The sequence below is a fragment of the Theropithecus gelada genome, chromosome 12 (genome assembly GCF_003255815.1).
Source record: "Theropithecus gelada isolate Dixy chromosome 12, Tgel_1.0, whole genome shotgun sequence".
NCBI lineage: Eukaryota > Metazoa > Chordata > Mammalia > Primates > Cercopithecidae > Theropithecus > Theropithecus gelada.
Genome location: NC_037680.1, coordinates 75,890,410 through 75,907,931, shown reverse-complemented (window position 1 = coordinate 75,907,931; position 17,522 = coordinate 75,890,410). Strand labels below are relative to the sequence as shown.

At 46.2% G+C, this 17,522-nt stretch overlaps 1 protein-coding gene and 1 pseudogene across 1 annotated transcript in view; one reads left to right on the top strand and one right to left on the bottom strand.

Moving 5' to 3' along the window:
- Positions 1-14,391: 14,391 nt before the first annotated feature.
- SATB2 (SATB homeobox 2) overlaps positions 14,392-17,522 on the top strand; it is a 201,016-nt gene continuing 197,885 nt past the window's right edge. Inside the window, exon 1 of the mRNA XM_025405329.1 lies at positions 14,392-14,644. The gene's annotated coding sequence lies outside the window, so the exon portion shown is untranslated. The remainder of the gene's footprint in view (positions 14,645-17,522) is intronic.
- On the bottom strand, positions 14,614-15,822 carry LOC112635864 (annotated as a pseudogene).

Below are 17,522 nucleotides of genomic sequence, written 5' to 3'. Positions count from 1 at the left end.
AGCTGTTAAGTGACAGAACTGGTGATGGATCATGGAAGATCTGATTAGATACCTTGGCTTCTGGTCTTTGGTGGCTTCTACTGGTGCATAGAGGATGACCGAGGTGGGGCAGGGAATGAGTGGTCCACAGCTGTCTGAATTCAAGTAATTATGTCCCCTTAAGGGCAAGGAAAATAATTTATAGGATTTGGATGTCAAGATTTGGAAAGCTGCCTTTAGGAAATGGAGGGAAGGAGCCTAATTGGAGTACTGCCTTCACTCAGCATGAATGGCTTTGTTTGATCCCTGTCTCTGTTTGATTCCTTCAGTGACCTCCCTGCTCTGAAAGACCCTGCTGGTTCCTCTGCTTTAGGCAGAGCCCAGCAGAGGGTGCTGGGAGCCTGCAGGGTAGGATGGGTGCAAGACCTGTCCACTTTGCAGAGATGGATCACTGGAAGAGGAGGAAACCTAAGAAAGGAATGGTTGTTAGAGCTTTCCCATCAGTAGAGTGATGATGATGGTGACCATGATAGAAGTAGAAGCCTGGATACACCTGGGGGGTGTGGTGTGGTCTGGAAATGTTAAATGGTCTGGAGCAAGTTTCCTCAGTTTCCATTATTTGTTTAAGTCCTGAAATGGCAGCCATGAACCAGCAGGGAATGTGAGACAGAGAAGTTAGGAAATCAAAGGGCTGGGGAAAATGGTAGCAATGATCTCTACATCAATGCCACAGATGCTAATTGTTCTTGGCCACACTTTTGTGTTGTATTTAGAGATTACCATGATTTCTGACATGAATGTGTTATAAAAATAGGTTCAGCAACTTGCCTAGCTCCCAGCAAATCATTGCACAGACAAACTTAGAACCATAGTCATTTGACAGAGTGACAGAGTCAAAATGGACACAAGGGATGGTTCCATCAAGTGCTTTCACTTCCTAAAGAAGGAAAATGAGATCCAGGGGAGGGAGAATACTTATCAAAGGTCACACAGCTAGTAGGGACATGTCAATATAATGGTCAAGAATACAGGTGATGGGGCTGGGCACGGTGACTCACGCCTGTAATCCCAGCAGTTTGGGAGGCTGAGACAGGCAGATTGCCTGAGGTCAGGTGTTTGAGACCAGCCTGGCCAACATTGTGAAACCCCATGCCTACTAAAAATACAAAAATTAGCTGGGTGTGATGGTGGGCACCTCTAATCCCAGACACTCAGGAGGCTGAGGCAGGAAAATTGCTTGAACCTGGGAGGCTGAAGATGCAGTGAACTGAGATGGCGCCACTGCACTCTAGCCTGGGCGACAAGGCGAGACTCTGTCTCTAATAATAATAATAATAATAATAAAGGAGATGACTGGGCCTGGTGGCTCACACCTGGAATCCCAGCACTTTGGGAGGCTGAGGTGTGTAGATCACCTGAGGTTGGGAGTTCAAGACCAGCCTGGCTAACATGATGAAACCCCATCTCTACTAAAAATAAAAAAACTAGCCAGGTCTGGTGGCTCGTGCCTGTAGTCACAGCTACTCTACAGGCTGAGAAAGGAGAATCACTTGCGATCAGAAGGTGGAGGTTGCAGTGAGCTGACATTATACCACCACACCCCAGCTTGAGTAACAGAGCAAGACTGTCTCAAAAAAAAAAAAAATGTTTTTAAAGGCCAGGCGTGGTGGCTCATGCCTATAATTCCAGCACTTTGGGAGGCCAAGGCAGGTGGATCATGAGGTCAGGAGATCGAGACCAACCTGGCTAACACGGTGAAACCCCATCTGTACTAAAAATACAAAAACTTAGCCAGGCGTGGTGGCGGGTGCCTGTAGTCCCAGCTACTCAGGAGGCTGAGGCAGGAGAATGGCATGAACCCGGGGGACAGAGGTTGCAGTGAGCAGAGATCACACCACTTGCACTCCAGCCTGGGCGACAGAGTGAGACTCCATCCCAGAAAAAAAAAAAAAAAAAAAAAGAATACAAGTGATGAAATCAGATCTGGCTTCAATTCTGGGTTCTGTTTATTCTGTGACTTTGGGTAAGTTATTTAACTTTTCTGATCTCATTTTCCTCATCTGTAAAATGGGATAAGAAAATATATCTCTCTAAAGGTTGCTGTGAGGATTTAGTGGGATAATAAATGTGAAACATTTACAAATTACCTACTAATAGTAAACATTCAGTAAATGATAACTACTATTTTATAATTAGAACTCAGCTTTTCTGATTTCCAGATCACAATTCATTTTTTAGACCATGCGGCCTCCCTCAATCCCACTCAAGTCTCTGCATACCTATTATTACTTCTGCTATAATATCTTCAGGAAAGATTGTATCAATTATATAATGATTGAATGAATGACAGTAGGTTTATTTGACTTCACAGTTGCCCTACATATAAAATATGATAAAACTAGTTGGGCTACAGAAGGACTCCTAAGCAGAGTGATTTAAGCAGGATAGGAGCTTGTTTTTCTGGTGGGACAGTCTGCCTTCTTCAATGATTGAGTCTTGGCCAGGCGCAGTGGCTCATGCCTGTAACCCCAGCACTTTGGGAGGCCAAGGAATGTGGATCACTTGAGGTCAAGAGTTCGAGACCAGCTTGGCCAACATGGTGAAACCCCATCTCTACTAAAAATACAAAAATTAGCCAGGCATGGTGGCAGGCACCTGTAGTCCCAGCTACTCAGGAGGCTGAGGTGGGAGAATCGCTTGAACCTGGAGGCAGAGGTTGTAGTGAGCTGAGATCGTGCCACTGCACCCCAGCCTGAGTGACACAGTGAGACTCCATCTCAAAACAAAAAATGCAAAAAACAAACAAAATAAAACAATTGAGTCTCATCGTATGTTCAAGGTGGCTTCTTAAATTCTTATTTTTTTTCAGGCATACAAATAGTTCGAGAAGGTACTTGCCTGATTTTTATTTTATTTTATTTTATTTTTTAGATGAAGTCTTGCTCTATTGCCAGGCTGGAGTACAGTGGCGCAGTCATGGCTCACTGCAACCTCTGTCTCCTGGGTTCAAGTGATTCTCCTGCATCAGCCTCCCGAGTAGCTGGGATTACAGTTGCCTGCCAACATGCCCAGCTAATTTTTGTATTTTTAGTAGAGACGGGATTTCACCATGTTAGCCAGGATGGTCTCGATCTCCTGACCTCATGATCCACCGACCTCAGCCTCCCAAAGTGCTGGCCTGATTATTTTAAAAATAAGACCAAGATTAGCACCCATCACTTACATCATTTAATTGGCCAAAACTTGTCACATAGCTGCAAGAGGAGCTGGGAAATGTAGGCTTCCTCCACTGGGAAGTCATGTGACCTGATGAAGACCTGAGAACAATATTGGGAACCTGAAGTCGGTAACAAGCTTCGTACTATTATAGCAATGAGAGCTACTCTTAATATAACTGGTGTTATGTATTTCTGAAGATCTATCCACCTCACTTTTCACCACACCAAAAAAATGCATTGCCTAGAAAAGTATCTTCTCTTTAAACAGTTTGGTTATTCGTTGTGATTCAAACGTAATGTAGAGGCTGGGCACAGTGGCTCACGCCTGTAATCCCAGCACTTTGGGAGGCCGAGGCAGGAGGATCACCTGAGGTCAGGAGTTCGAGACCAGCTTGGCCAACATGGCGAAACCCCATCTCTATAAAAATACAGAAATTAGCCGGGTATGGTGGCACATGCCTGTAGTCCCAGCTACTCGGGGAGGCTGAGGCAGGAGAACTGGCTTGAACCCAGGAGGCAGAAGTTGCAGTGAGCCGAGATCGCATCACTGCACTCCAGCCTGGGTGACAGAGTGAGACTCCATCTCAAAAAAAAAAAAAAAAAAAGATAATTTAGAGGCAGAGAAGTTGCTGGTGGTTATAGAGAGCCATCCCCTTCTTCTGCTCCTTTTCCCTTTCCTAGGACTGAAAATATCCACAGAAGTGATAAAAACATATAGCTGTTTTGTAGGAGGGGAGGGAAAGAGCAAGAAAGTTGCTACCTCAGGCTCCTTGGTTCTGCTTTAGTTTATAATAGCCCAGTTGGCTGAAGTGGGACAAGGGTTCCCAGCATGGCATCTCACCTTAAGCTGCCAAAGAGTATGATAAAGAATTGCTAGTGCAAAACAGAGCTGGAAAATGAGTGCGAGAAGCATGAAGCAACTGAGAAAAGTGATTTGCTGGTGGAGATGGAGAGAGCAAACATTGAAGTGCTGTGGTGAATTATGAAATGTGGATGCTGTTTTGACCATATGGGGGTTGCATTCTCTTCCCTGAAGGAGATGCCTATCCAGCATATAGCTAACCCAGGAGCACCCTCTACACCTGCTCAGTTTGTAAAGACTTCAGGAGGTCACTCCAAGAGTCTGAATTTATGAAAGTGTTTCTGAAAAGCTGAAAAACAGTTTCCAGAATCTCTCATGCAGATAGTAATTTCTAGAACTTTAGTACTCTCTTGACACACTTTGGGAATATTTTACTGGGATCAGAACAGTTTCTGAGACACTAGGTAATTCAGGCTCTGAAAGAAAACAACTGGCCGGGCGCGGTGGCTCAAGCCTGTAATCCCAGCACTTTGGGAGGCCGAGGCGGGTGGATCACGAGGTCAGGAGATCGAGACCATCCTGGCTAACATGGTGAAACCCCGTCTCTACTAAAAATACAAAAAACTAGCCGGGCGTGGTGGCGGGCGCCTGTAGTCTCAGCTACTTGGGAGGCTGAGGCGGGAGAATGGCGTGAACCCGGGAGGCGGAGCTTGCAGTGAGCCGAGATCACGCCACTGCACTCCAGCCTGGGAGCACAGCGAGACTCCGTCTCAAAAAAAAAAAAAAAAGAAAGAAAACAAATGCAAGAGGTAAACCCAGGCAAAGATTCTGATTGCTATGCCCAGGGGCAAGGACTCCAAAAGGCTGGGAGGACTCTGTGCAATGCAGTTATCAGAAGAGAATGCCTGGTGGTGCCGTCCTCTTGAAGATCTCTCAGATCCAGCCTTTCCTTCCTGTTCCCACTGCTACTGGGCCTGGCTCTCAGGATTCTCACAGGCTTGTCTCACTGCCTATCTTGCTGGTAACTTGTCTACTAGCCACTCACCTTTTGTTCCTCAAAGCTGCATATTATTGCCACAATAATTCCCCAAATCCTTTTCATTGTGAGCAGTCTTTACTTCAGAATGCACCAAGTAGAGTTACTAAAGTTGTATTATATTTCTTTTTTCATTTTTTGTTGGAGCTGATGTTTTTATTTTTCTTACTGTATTAAATGCTTGTACAGTAAGTATGTATGACTTCTGGAAGAATGAAAAAATGAAGTCAGTTTTCAATGCCTCAAAATGTAGGGGATGGGAGACACAGTCAGGAGCTACTTTGGCTTTAGGTTCTTTTCTGACAAGTCTAAATGTTTTGGGCAGCATTTGAAGCCTCCATAAATAGTCCTACTCTAACTCTCAAATGTGCTGTTCCCCAGCCCTTCAGCTTGGACTCTGAAGGCAAGCCTGCATAGTTTGCTTACAGCATCCAGCTTCTGCTCTTGTCAATCCTGGCCCTCACAGCTTACTTAAGTCACAGCCATTTTTCCGGATCTCACCTTCCTGGACCATATTAATCTTTTTTTTTTTTTTTTTTTTTGAGACAGAGTCTTGCTCTGTTGCCCAACCTGGAGTACACTGGCATGTTCTCAGCTCCCTGCAACTCCACCTCACAGGTTCAAAAGATTCTTCTGTCTCAGCCTCCTGAGTGGCTGGGATTACAGGTGCCTGCCACAATACCTGGATAATTTTTATATTTTTAGTAGAGATGGGGTTTCACCATGTTGGCCAGGCTGGTCTTGAACTCACGACCTCAAGTGATCTGCCTGCATGGGCCTGCCAAATTGCTGGGATTACAGGTGTGAGCCACCATGCCCAGTCTGGAGCATATGAATTCTTAAGCTTATCTGTCATGTCTGTGACATTTTATTTATGTCTGTACCACATCCCTTGGAAAATTGATTATGTCATTTTAGTTGTTGCCAACTATTTTACGGGTGTGATTCTTGTATCCTAAATAAATTCCAAGTTATTTGAGGACAAGGGTGAGATCTTGCAAATTCCCTGCTTTCCTCACACCATCTGGCATAGTTCTAAACATGTAATAGATATTCCATTGATAATTATATTTTGAGAACTTTATTTACATCTTTGCTATATGACTTAATATGTGTCAGACCACTGTGTCATCCTTCTCACAAATATTTGTAGAAAGACTTTATAGGGATGGTGATCATAAATACAGAGGAATAGAAAACTAATGGGGGGACTTGGGGTGTCAGTAACAAGCTGATTGTGTAACCTTGGGAAACATGAACTTTGCCCTGACTTGCCAATCAACCACCCTCCCTGTGACTCTTGTTGACTATTCTCATCACTGCTCCATCTTTTGTCCTTAGCAAACTGTGAACCTCATTGTCTACACCAAGTTTCTTCCCTTATTATTGTGGACAGCTCTGTTGGATTTGTCTATTTTCATCAGCGTTGGAGGTACCCTTTTCTCCATGGAACAGGCTTCATATTTCTTTCTTTCTTTCTTTCTTTCTTTCTTTCTTTCTTTCTTTCTTTCTTTCTTTTTTTTTGAGACAGAGTTTTGCTCTTGTTTCCCAGGCTGGAGTACAATGGCGCAATCTTGGCTCACCACAACCTCCGCCTCCTGGGTTCAAGTGATTCTCCTGTCTCAGTCTCCCAAGTAGCTGGGATGACAGGCACATGCCACCACACCCAGCTAATCTGTATTTTTAGTAGAGACGGGGTTTCATCATATTGGTCAGGCTGGTGTTGAACTCCTGACTTCAGGTGACCCACCCACCTTGGTCTCCCAAAGTGCTGGGATTGCTGGCTTGAGCCATGGTGCCCAGCCTCCCAAATTTCATCAGTGGGCTAGAAAACCCACCTCCTCTATGGCCTGCACTTTTAAATATGCTAATTCTCTGCAATCATCACTAAAGAATATGAACTTTTGTCATTGTACATATGACTATAAAACCTCTGTTTAGTTTACTCTTGTATTTTGTCCATTATCTGTGTGATCTAGCAGGATGTGATCCAAATAATAGTCGATCATAGATTGTACACTCTCAGAGGGTGCAATGTTGTATTTTTTTAATGTGCCTAGGGCAGCTCCTGGCTGGCAAAGGTATTTCAAAATGATTGCTAAATGGTGCCTTTAGAAAAGGCCATGAACTTAAAAACCCATCTCTGACTTCTCACTGTTATGCTAATGACAGAACCAGATAGAAAGAAAGTATGAGTAGCTCTGATCTTAGTTAAGCCCAATTCCTGATTAGCAGTGTGACCTTGTGCTAATTATCTAACCTCTCTAAACTCACTTTTAGAAGGAAAATGTAGATAATAATAGTACCTAACTCATAGTATTGTTGTGAGGATTAAGTGAGATAACACATGTAAAGTGCCTAGAAAAATTCATAGCTATCACTTTTGTAGTTGTTTTCATTACTTAAGATAAAAGACAAGCTGGGTGCGGTGGTTCATGTCTGTTATCCCAACACTTTGGGAGGCTGAGGCGGGCAGATCACTTGAGGTCAGGAGTTCGAGACCAGCATGGCCAACATGGTGAAACCCCGTCTCTACTAAAAATACAAAAATTAGCCGGGCATGGTGGTGGGTGCCTGTAATCCCAGCTACTTGGGAGGCTGAAGCAGGAGAATCGCTTGAACCCGGGAGGCAGAGGTTGCAGTGAGCCAAGATAGCACCACTGCACTCCAGCCTGGGTGACAAAGCGAGACTCTGTCTCAAAAAAAAAAAAAAAAAAAAAAGATAAAAGACAGCTGAGTAATAAATGAATAAACCAGTAGCTTCTCAGTATAGCTGTTGAATTAAATGGGATCTGTGAGGTCTCTAATATCAGCAGAAGCCTGAACCTTTCAGTCAATTCAGTTGGGTGGCTATTATCCTGAGCCATTCCCTTTTTCTGTCCTGTCTCCCTTTCCTAGGACTGAAAATATTCACGAAAGTGATAAAAATGAATGGCTGTTTTGTAGGAGGGGAGGGAAAGAGCAAGAAAGTTGCTACCTCAGGCTCCTTGGTTCTGCTTTGGTTTATAACAGCCCAGTTGGCTGAAGTGGGACAAGGGTTCCCAGCATGGCATCTCCCCTTAAGCTGCCAAAGAGTATTGATTGCTAAAAGGCAATCAATTTTTGTTTGGTTTGTGGGAGGGAACACAGTCTGCAAGGTCACTGAAATTTTATTGTCGGAATGTTTCAAACCAATGTCAATGTGGAGGCAGAGTTCACAAAGAACACAACATTGAATCAAAGAGAAAACCAGACAGAGCAGCATCTTGAGTGCTTTTCTTCTGACCTTCTCTTTTTGGGCCTGACAACTCTTTGCATTTTAATAATTTACCTCTCAAGTCAAAGGCAGTGGTAGTGGTAAGCCTGCCGACGGAAGACTTCACTTAGTGTGTGGACTTTGAGAAATCATCTGAAAAGAGACACAGAGGACGGAGGCAGTGGGCCTTTAGCTGTTACTTCCTACAATCTGTTTTGCTTTTGTGAAAAGTTGGAGGGGCAGCTCTTTTGAGTCTTCATGCAGAACCACCTGGATTTTCATGTGGTCTTGCAGGTAAGTGGGCAGAATGAGTTGGTGTTGTCATTCCTGGACATCTCAGCTTTGTCACTACCGCCTCCTGGGGCTACTTGTGCTCTCAGTGTAGCAAAAAGAACACAGCGCAGAGAAAAAGCTGACCACAGTAAGAACAGCATAGGAATTTATAAACTGGATGGAGAATATTGCCCAATTTGACAAGGTGAAACCAGTTTCTTTCATAAAATCACATCATTGTAGAGAAAGAGAAATGACAATGTCTTACTACTTTGTCAACACCAAACAAAACACTATTAGCCACTGTGCAAGTTTAATTCTGAAGACAGAGATGTTTCTCAGAGTAAGCCTGGGATCTTTTCACCCATTTGGTACGACACCATTTGTTCCTGAATGAAAGACTAGAGAACACAGTTTCTCTGAGTCTCTTTTTCTCTTCTCTGACCTTGATAATTTCACATCTCTGGGACTGTATGATGAAAAGTTCTACTTGCCCAAGCACAAGAAATGGCCTCTCAGCCTGTAGTCCTGGTAATGTTGGCTCACCTTACCCAGCTGAGGAGTCTCTGGTGTACAGGAAGATAGGGTGCCATACAGCTGAAGAAAAGGTACTAGTGAGATGCTTAATAAAATCCAGAGACAGTTCGTTGCTAGTGAAGTAACAGGGTTGTTTGAGTGATTTTGTCTAAAAGAAAATGGATCAAAGAGAACAATGTGACTCAATCTTCACCTCCTTGTTCAAATTCAGTAATTTGCAGTGTAAATTGAGTCAACTGGATCAGCAATTCCCACATCACAATAATATACTGAACATTTTACTGAACACTTTCTGAGTTTTTACTATGTTCCGGGAACTGTTCTAAACAACTTACAGGTAACATTTCATTTAATCCTCACAGTTTTCTGAGATACCTATTTGTATAATACCCATTTGACAGATTTAAAAAATGAGGCTCAGAGAGTCTCAAGCTGGTCTCTGCAAGTTTACACAGCTAGTAAATGGCAAAGACAGAATTAACTTACTCTGTAGGTTTAAAATCCTAAAGCATAATTTGTTTCCTTCAATATTTACAGAAATTTTAATAATCTTTAATAATCATTGTGGAAGATGGATACTATTGCGTAAATAATTTTTTTTTTTTTTTTTTTGAGACAGTCTCGCTCTGTCACCCAGGCTGGAGTGCAGTGGCATGATCTTGGCTCACTGCAACTTCTGCCTCCTGGGTAAAGTGATTCTTGTGCCTCAGCCTCCCAAGTAGCTGGGATTACAGGCATATGCTACTACACCCGGCTAATTTTGTATTTTTAGTGGAGATGGGGTCTCACCAGGCTGGTCTGAAACTTCTGGCCTCAAGTGATCCTCCTACCTTGGCCTCCCAAAGTGCTGGGATTATACGTATGAGCCACTGCACCCGGCCTAAATAAAAGCAGTCTTTTAAAAAGAGAGTCATTTCTTTCATCAGCTCCACATAACCTTCTTAAAGGTGATCGTAATTCTTCTTTCTCCATCACACTTCCCTATCCAACATTTTCAACACCAGCCTGGGAAGGGAGGATTGGGCAGTGGAGAGGGGCTAGGGAGGGATGTATGGGGAGTAGGTAGGCAGTGTTCCAGATCCTTCTTCCAGGGCATTCTCCATCTAGTTTCTCCTGGGATAGTGAGAGCCTGCAATCCAGGCTCAAGAGTGGGCAAAATGAATCATATGCTCTGAGGAGGGGAGAACCTCTCTTCACCATACCCTTCCCCTACTCCAGCACACACAGGCATAGAAAAGTCAGGCATCGTTGGTGAGCAGGGATTTTCTTTTTTTCTTTTTCTGAATTGAGACGGAGTTTCACTCTTGGTGCCCAGGCTGGAGTGCAATGGTGTGATCTTGGCTCACTGCAACCTCTGCCTCCTGGGTTCAAGAGATTCTCCCAAGTAGCTGGGATTACAGTCACCAGCCATCACGCCTGGCTAGTTTTTTGTATTTTTAGTAGAGACGGGGTTTCACTAGGTTGACCAGACTGTTCTCGAACTCCTGACCTTAGGTGATCCACCCGCCTCAGCTTCCCAAAATGCTAGAGTTACAGGCATGAACCACCGCACCCGGCTGAGCAGGGATTTTCTAAATGATGGTGCTAAACCTAGAGGATTGAGATAAATGAATAGAAAGCTTGGAAGACAAAAATATTCCATTCTTCTTGAAGTGGGGAAAGGGAGCAGGAAAAACAAAGTAGCTAGCATGCAATTGTGTTTCAAATGCATTATGGTAAATCTTCCCTGGTACTCAAGGCAGCTCACCCATACAAGGGAGAGGAAGTCCGAGGTTTGTTTTTATTCATATATTTTCAGCTTCACTGTAGATACTGTTGTGTATGGTAATTCCAAGGCAGAATGTGGAGTTTCTCTGGGCGGTTTAGTTGGCATTTATAACAGGACTTGGATTAAAAGTCTTTCTTCTCAAAAACTGGTTCAGTGATTGAGGCTGAAAGAAGCCCTGCTTTGAAACTCTCTCCTAAAAAACCTAAGACAATCACAGCAGCCTTACTTTCCGTATTGTCATTGGTCTGCTGTGAACCATCACAAGTTTAGCCCACAGGACACTCTCAGAGGCCCCCGCTCCACCCAAGGTGGGAAGCCACACCGGTCCATGGACCACAGAAGACCCCTTGTGAGATTCCCAGCAAGTGTCAGTCTTAGAGATACTACTGTGCTTATAGGACCCCAGAGCAGAGTTTATGGGGTCTTGTGTGTGAAAGCAACAGTACATACATCATTTCCTTTCCTGTGACGCTCCTCTTTTCCTCATGCTCCCCTCGTAGGTTAACTGAAAACCTGGTGCTTTTAGACTTCTAAAAGGCTGAAATTGGAGGAGTAAATAAAATGATAAGGAGAAGAAAAGGCAGGTTGATCAGCTGAGTAGCCTCAATATCATCTCGTTATGAATTGCTGTAAGCAATGCTTCTGAATTGTCAATTTTATCAGCCAAATGTAATTTTTGTGTGTCTGTGTGTGATAGAATAAATATTGCACATCTCAGCCAGCCTATGCCTTTCATTCTTCTCCTCAATTCCCAAATGACTTTGAAGAAGGGAAATCAATAAATCAATTGGTACTTTGTCCAATACCCATTTCAATGACATCACAGCACCATTTGCTAAAGATTGGACATTAGTTACGGAAAAAGACTGAGACACTTTCATTTGATAATGTAGCTCTGCCTTTGTGAACAAGAATATGAAAAGGAATAGTGAATTGACCTTGTAAATAGTAATTTTTGTGTGGATCCTATCAAAAAACGAAAAGGGGATAATTATAGAAAGGAGGATAAAATATCATTTATATCCCAGGATGTATGATAAAGTCAGTGGATGGTATATTTTGGACTTATCCTTTAATATTTCATTCAAAAAAATTTCCCTACTTTTGCCAAATCAATTTTTTATTAGATTTTTTTTCAAATCTTATTTTAGAAATTCCTGCCCGTTGGTTCTTAAAAATGACACCAAAATGTAACACTTAAAAATCTATAAACAAACACTTAAAGACTAAGTTAGGTCTGGTTTTTGGAGAAAAAATACACAACTTGGAAGAATGCTTTTATAATACCAACAATCCCACCTTTTTCATTATTTTGTTTGTATATTCATTCATTTATCCACATATTTGCATATAGCCAATATTCTTTGTTTTGCTTGGAGACAGGATCTCACTCTATCCCCTAGACTGGAGTGCAGTGGCACAATCTAATTACTACCTCCCTCTTCAAGCGATTCTTCTGCCACAACCTCCTGAGTAGCTGGGATTGCAGGTGGACAGAGATGGGGTTTCACCATGTTGGCCAGCTTGTCTTGAACTCCTGGCCTCAAGTGATCCACCTGCCTTGGCCTCCCAAAGTGCAGGGATTATAGTCGTAAGCCACTGTGCCCAGTCTCATATATCCAACATTATTCAACAGGGATAAAACAATAAAACTGGCCAGGTCTGGCGGCTCATGCCTCTAATCCCAGCACTTTGGGAGGCCGAGATGGGTGGATCACCTGAGGTCAGGAGTTTGCGACCAGCCTGGCCAATATGGTGAAACTCCATCTCTACTAAAAATACAAAAAGTAGCTGGGTGTGGTGGCAGGCATCTGCAGTCCCAGCTACTTGGGAAGCTGAGGCAGGAGAATCGCTTTAACCCAGGAGGCAGAGGTTGCAGTGAGCCAAGATAGCACCACTGCACTCCAGCCTGGTTGACAGAGTGACACTCCGTCTCAAACAAAAACAAAAACACACAAAAAAGCAATGAAACTATATTTTTCCAGTCTTTCTCCCAGATATGTCAATGTTATATGTAACGTCATTTCTAAGATTCAGCCTCCCTTGGAAGCAACTGTTACACTCTTTTAAAGATCTTCCAGATTTTGCTATTATTACAATAGTGTTAAAGGAGTATGCCTAAGAACGCCAAAATATGTGGGAACATAATCACAATGATAATGAGTGCTCTGTAGTCAAACTTACTGGACTGAGAGTAAGAAGAGGAGAGTTCCAGTCTCAGCTCAGTGCATGGGGCCTTTCTCACCTGGAGTATGATTCTTTGCCTCTACTTAGTTCAAGCTCCTCACCAGTAAACTTTAGGTTTCCTTCCAAGTTTGAAAATCTTTGTTTTTATGATTCTCTTTCAAAAGGCCTTGATGACTTGGCATTAGGAGAGTTGTTATGAGCTGTGGGTTCCCAGCAAAAGATGGATTTGTGTATAAGGAGAGCCTTCAGTCTTTTATCTGTGGGAGTATTGACCAGGAAGTCTCTGGCCGTTCAGCACAGGTGTACTGCCACACTGGGTGCAGCGGACTGGTCTGCAGATTCACAGTCTAACTGCTTTCCCTTTGACCTTGGCTTAGTCTTGTTCTCTAAACATTAGTCATACCTTAAAATGAAAGCCTTTAAACCCTTACTTAAGTCTATGGAGTCAGAAAAAGAGAGACTCTTTTGATGACATTACTGCAGCAAAACCGGCAAGTGTCATCTGAGCTCCTATTTTGTGCTGGGATCACCTAAAACTCTTGGAAATAAGTGACTTGGAAAATACAGTGAGAAGGGATTATGTCACCTAAAATATTAAAAGGGCTTAAAATTTGTGGAACTGAGACTAGTTCTAAACCACTGCTATACACATACATACACACATGTACATATTTATATATGGCATATACATATATATGGGCAAACACATGTAATGGATATATTATATATGGATATGGGCAAAGGAGGTGATCTCACCTACAAATTTTTCAACAATATTTGGACCTGGAGAATATAATTAGTTCTCCCCCATCTTCTTTGCTCTGCAACAACAGGGAATTAGGAGGGAGCTTGGCCTTGTGTTCCCTTCTCTGCTCATGGCGCCTTATCTGGAGGGCAGGTGAGGAGTCCTCCCCAGCTCTGCTGGGAGTCCCGGCCGCTGGCAGCAGGGCCCACCCGAGGCCAGAACACAAGTCGGCCTGGCGCCCGCGGCGGCTCCCCCTACCGGGAGCCCGGAGCAGCGCCGATGGCTTGGTCCCGGGTGGCACAACCGCTTCCCAGCCGCCCGCTCCACGGAGGCTCTGCGGGAGGGATCAGCAAGCTGCCGCCCGCCTGGCCTGACAGCGCAGAGCGGAAGCGCTCCGCGCGAGTAACAAGCATTTTCCAGCACAAGCAGTTAGTTGCTTATAAACATCTGAAACGCCGGTTCTGTAAACCGAGTGCCCACCGCACGCCTCTAAACGGGCGGGGCCGTGGGGGTGGTAGGGGTGAGAATGGTTGGAAAGATGCTGGACCTGGGAAGGAGCCAGGGGTAGGGGTGGGGGCAGGGAGGCGCCCCACCAAGAGCTCCCCGAGTTCAGAGGCACTTAGGTTACCAGTGGATCAGGGCTGATCTCAGGAGAGGTAAACGACCATACTTGGAATACGGAGCCCTTCTTCCCTGCCCGGTATCTGCGCGTGCTTTGGGTAGTTCGCACAACCCACCCCAGCTCCGGATGCCCTGGGATACCCGGACCCGGGAGAGAGAGCGTCAGCGGGGCGCAGCCACTTTGCACTCGCCGATTCTGACACAACAGATAGCTAATTGGGGCCTTCGAAATCAAGGACTAAGGTGAGCAGAGGATTCCCCCAGCCCCTGGCTCTAGCCTTTGGGACCTCTCTCCCGCGTCTTGGGTCAGAGCAGCGTCCGCAGCAAAGTCCTTTGGGGTGAAAGACGCGGGTGCGAATTAGTTTCAAAGTGGAAGGTTGCTTACACGTGAGCGGGGTCGCCAGCTCTTTGAAGGGCGCACTGTGCGGAGGCTCCGGCAAGGATGCAATTCCGTGCGCGTGTTAGCGCAATGCGCACTTCGCTGGGCCCAAACAGTCATCAGTTCTGCCAAGTGGGTGCTGTCCGGGTACCCACTGATAAGGTGGGTAAGTCGGGAGCAGAATAATGGAGCGCGTTACCTGGGAAGCCAAATTTGCAAAGCTTAACCCAGTCCTCCTCGGGGGCACTTCCTGTAGAATAAGCCGTTGGTGTATAGCAGCCATACACTTAACAAAGATATGGGCATAAAAAATGATAGAAAATAATGGGGTGAAGGTTTGACCCGCCACCAGGCTTCTTGCCCTCGCCTGTTCCGCAGGCCGAGGTCAGTTTTGAATCAAGTGCCATACGCAGTGGGTGTCACCCGACCCTCTCCTGGCTCTGCTGAGGTCGTGATCCCTCTGACCCAAGCAGAAACCCTCCAGCTTCGGAGCAGCTCGGGACCTCCGTGCCCCAAGTTGGCATCCCCAGACCAAGCTCCAGGGAGTCGGAAGTAAAGGAAGGCCGACGCTCAGAGCGTCCCCAGCGTCTCCCTGGGGATCCTCCGGCAGGGGCTGCGACCTGTGTGTGGAAGAGTCGTCTCAGCCCTTTCCAGTATGGGGCTCTCAGGCATCAAGATTCCACGGGAGACTGTGACGACCTTCTCCAGCTGCCCACACTTTCTTGCCCAACTGGGCTGAACCCGATCACAGAGACTGGTGTCTTCCCAGCCACACACTCTTGATTCCTAGCCGGGTGACCAGCCGGGTCTAGAGAGTGAAGGAAGCGGGTAAAGGGGAGAGGAGGAAGGGATTCGTTTCCTGCCTGCTTTCTTCTTATCTCCGCCTTCTCAGAAGTTGGGCTGTTACAAAGAAAAACTTTCTAAGCTACCTCCCCATTTTTGTGGAAGGTGTTGTACACATCTCCCCTCCCCGCAAATACACATACCTTTCTCTACCCCCTGCTCCTCCCACTTTCCGGGAAAGTGTAATAGGTGTGAACATCGACTAAGCCCAGTGTCTGCAGCACTGCAACAAGGTAATGTGGGAAGGGGTTTCGCTAATGTTTATTTCTGAAGTTGCTGATGTACTCGTGGTAAGGGAACTCGGCTTGTTGGCGAGTACGAAGCCAAGTCCGGGGCGCCTAGGCTGTGAACACCTCGCGCGAACTTGGTCCGGCCTCTAGGTCCCTGGCCTCGGGCCCTTAGGCTCTGCTGGGGGCCAGGATCAGGTTCCTGAGAAAACAGAAGAGTCAAACAAGTGATCTCGCTACTTTACCCTCCCTGCCCAACCTCCCCCCGCCCCCACCCCACCCCCGCCCCCACCACCACTTTTCTTTTCTTCTTTTCTTTTTTGGTTGATGGTCTGTCTGTACTGGGCGGGTATCCCAGAGCTGAGGTGCAGGAGTAGTGAGTGATGCCAGGGCTGGCTCTCCTAAATTTAGGAACCGCCGGGGGGCAGAGGAGAGTCGAAGGGGCATCCACTTCTTTGGCGGGAGCATGCCGTTTACTTCCCGCAGACTACGGGCGGGAAGACCTCGGAGCTGAGGGCTTCTTGGGATGGCTCTTTGAGCAGGTAATTCTGCGGCGAAATCGAGAGCGGGTGACTGACACGCTCGGTGACGACGGCCAGGCGGGGCAGCACCCTTTCCGGTTATCAAGATGATTAACCTTCCGGCCTTGCCTGTAGTGGGATCTCCCCTCCTCCTTCACCCACCCTTCCTCCGGGATTAGGGGGTGCTCTTTTCAAGGAGAGACTGGAGACTCGAGATGTGGGCCCTTTCTCGCCTCCGCGCGGTCTTTCCTCCGAGCCGGGCTGGGGAACCCGGTGAGGCACGCAGACCAGTCCCTTCGCGACGCCCGCCTCGCGGAATCGGGTTCACTGGCCCGGTTCCGCACGGTCCCCTGGGTCGTCTCCCCCAGCAACCACTTGTCTGAAACTTACCAGATTCCAACCTTAAGGCAGGAAAAAAAGTGTTTCATATACAAACCGATCAGGGTATTTGCAGATAATTGCGAATGTCAAATACTCGGGCGTGATGACAAAGTGCAGAGATTGCCAGGGCCAGAGCTCGGCCTGAGGGGCGGGGGCTGCTGGCGGGGCTCCAGGGCCACCTCAGGCCTGCCCAGAGGCGGGCCTGCGAGGGGGTAGGGCAGTCAGCCGCAACTGCCAACAGCCCATTTAACGAAGACGGCTGCTTCTTCTACCCCTCCGCTGTGGAGCTGATTCATGGATTCACTCACTTAGTCTGGAGCTCCACTCAGGGAGGAGGTGCGAGAGTGGATACTGCACCAGCCTAGGTCTCTCCCCCTCACTGCCGCCCCAGATGCACAAATACCTCACTGCAAGATGCCCCACAGGTGGGATTACTGGGCCTCAATTGGAAGCCTAGGCCCAAAGCGAAGGCCCTGCCAGGAGGCGCTCCCGGAGTTAGTGTCCTGTGGCAGAGTAGGAGCGACTTACAGGCCACTTTAGGACAAACAACTGCACCCCTCATATACTGAGGATAGTCTTCAACAGAAATAAAGAGGGACATTAAAAAAAAAAAAAAAAAGGAAGAGGAAGAAACGAAATACTGGACCCACCCACCCCAGTCCTCCTACCGGGTTGCAGGAAGCCATCCTGGTGCCACCAGAGCCTGGGTGCACACAGCCCACCAGAGCTGACCCTGCCAAGGTCTCAGTGACAGCAAAGGTGGCTGCTCT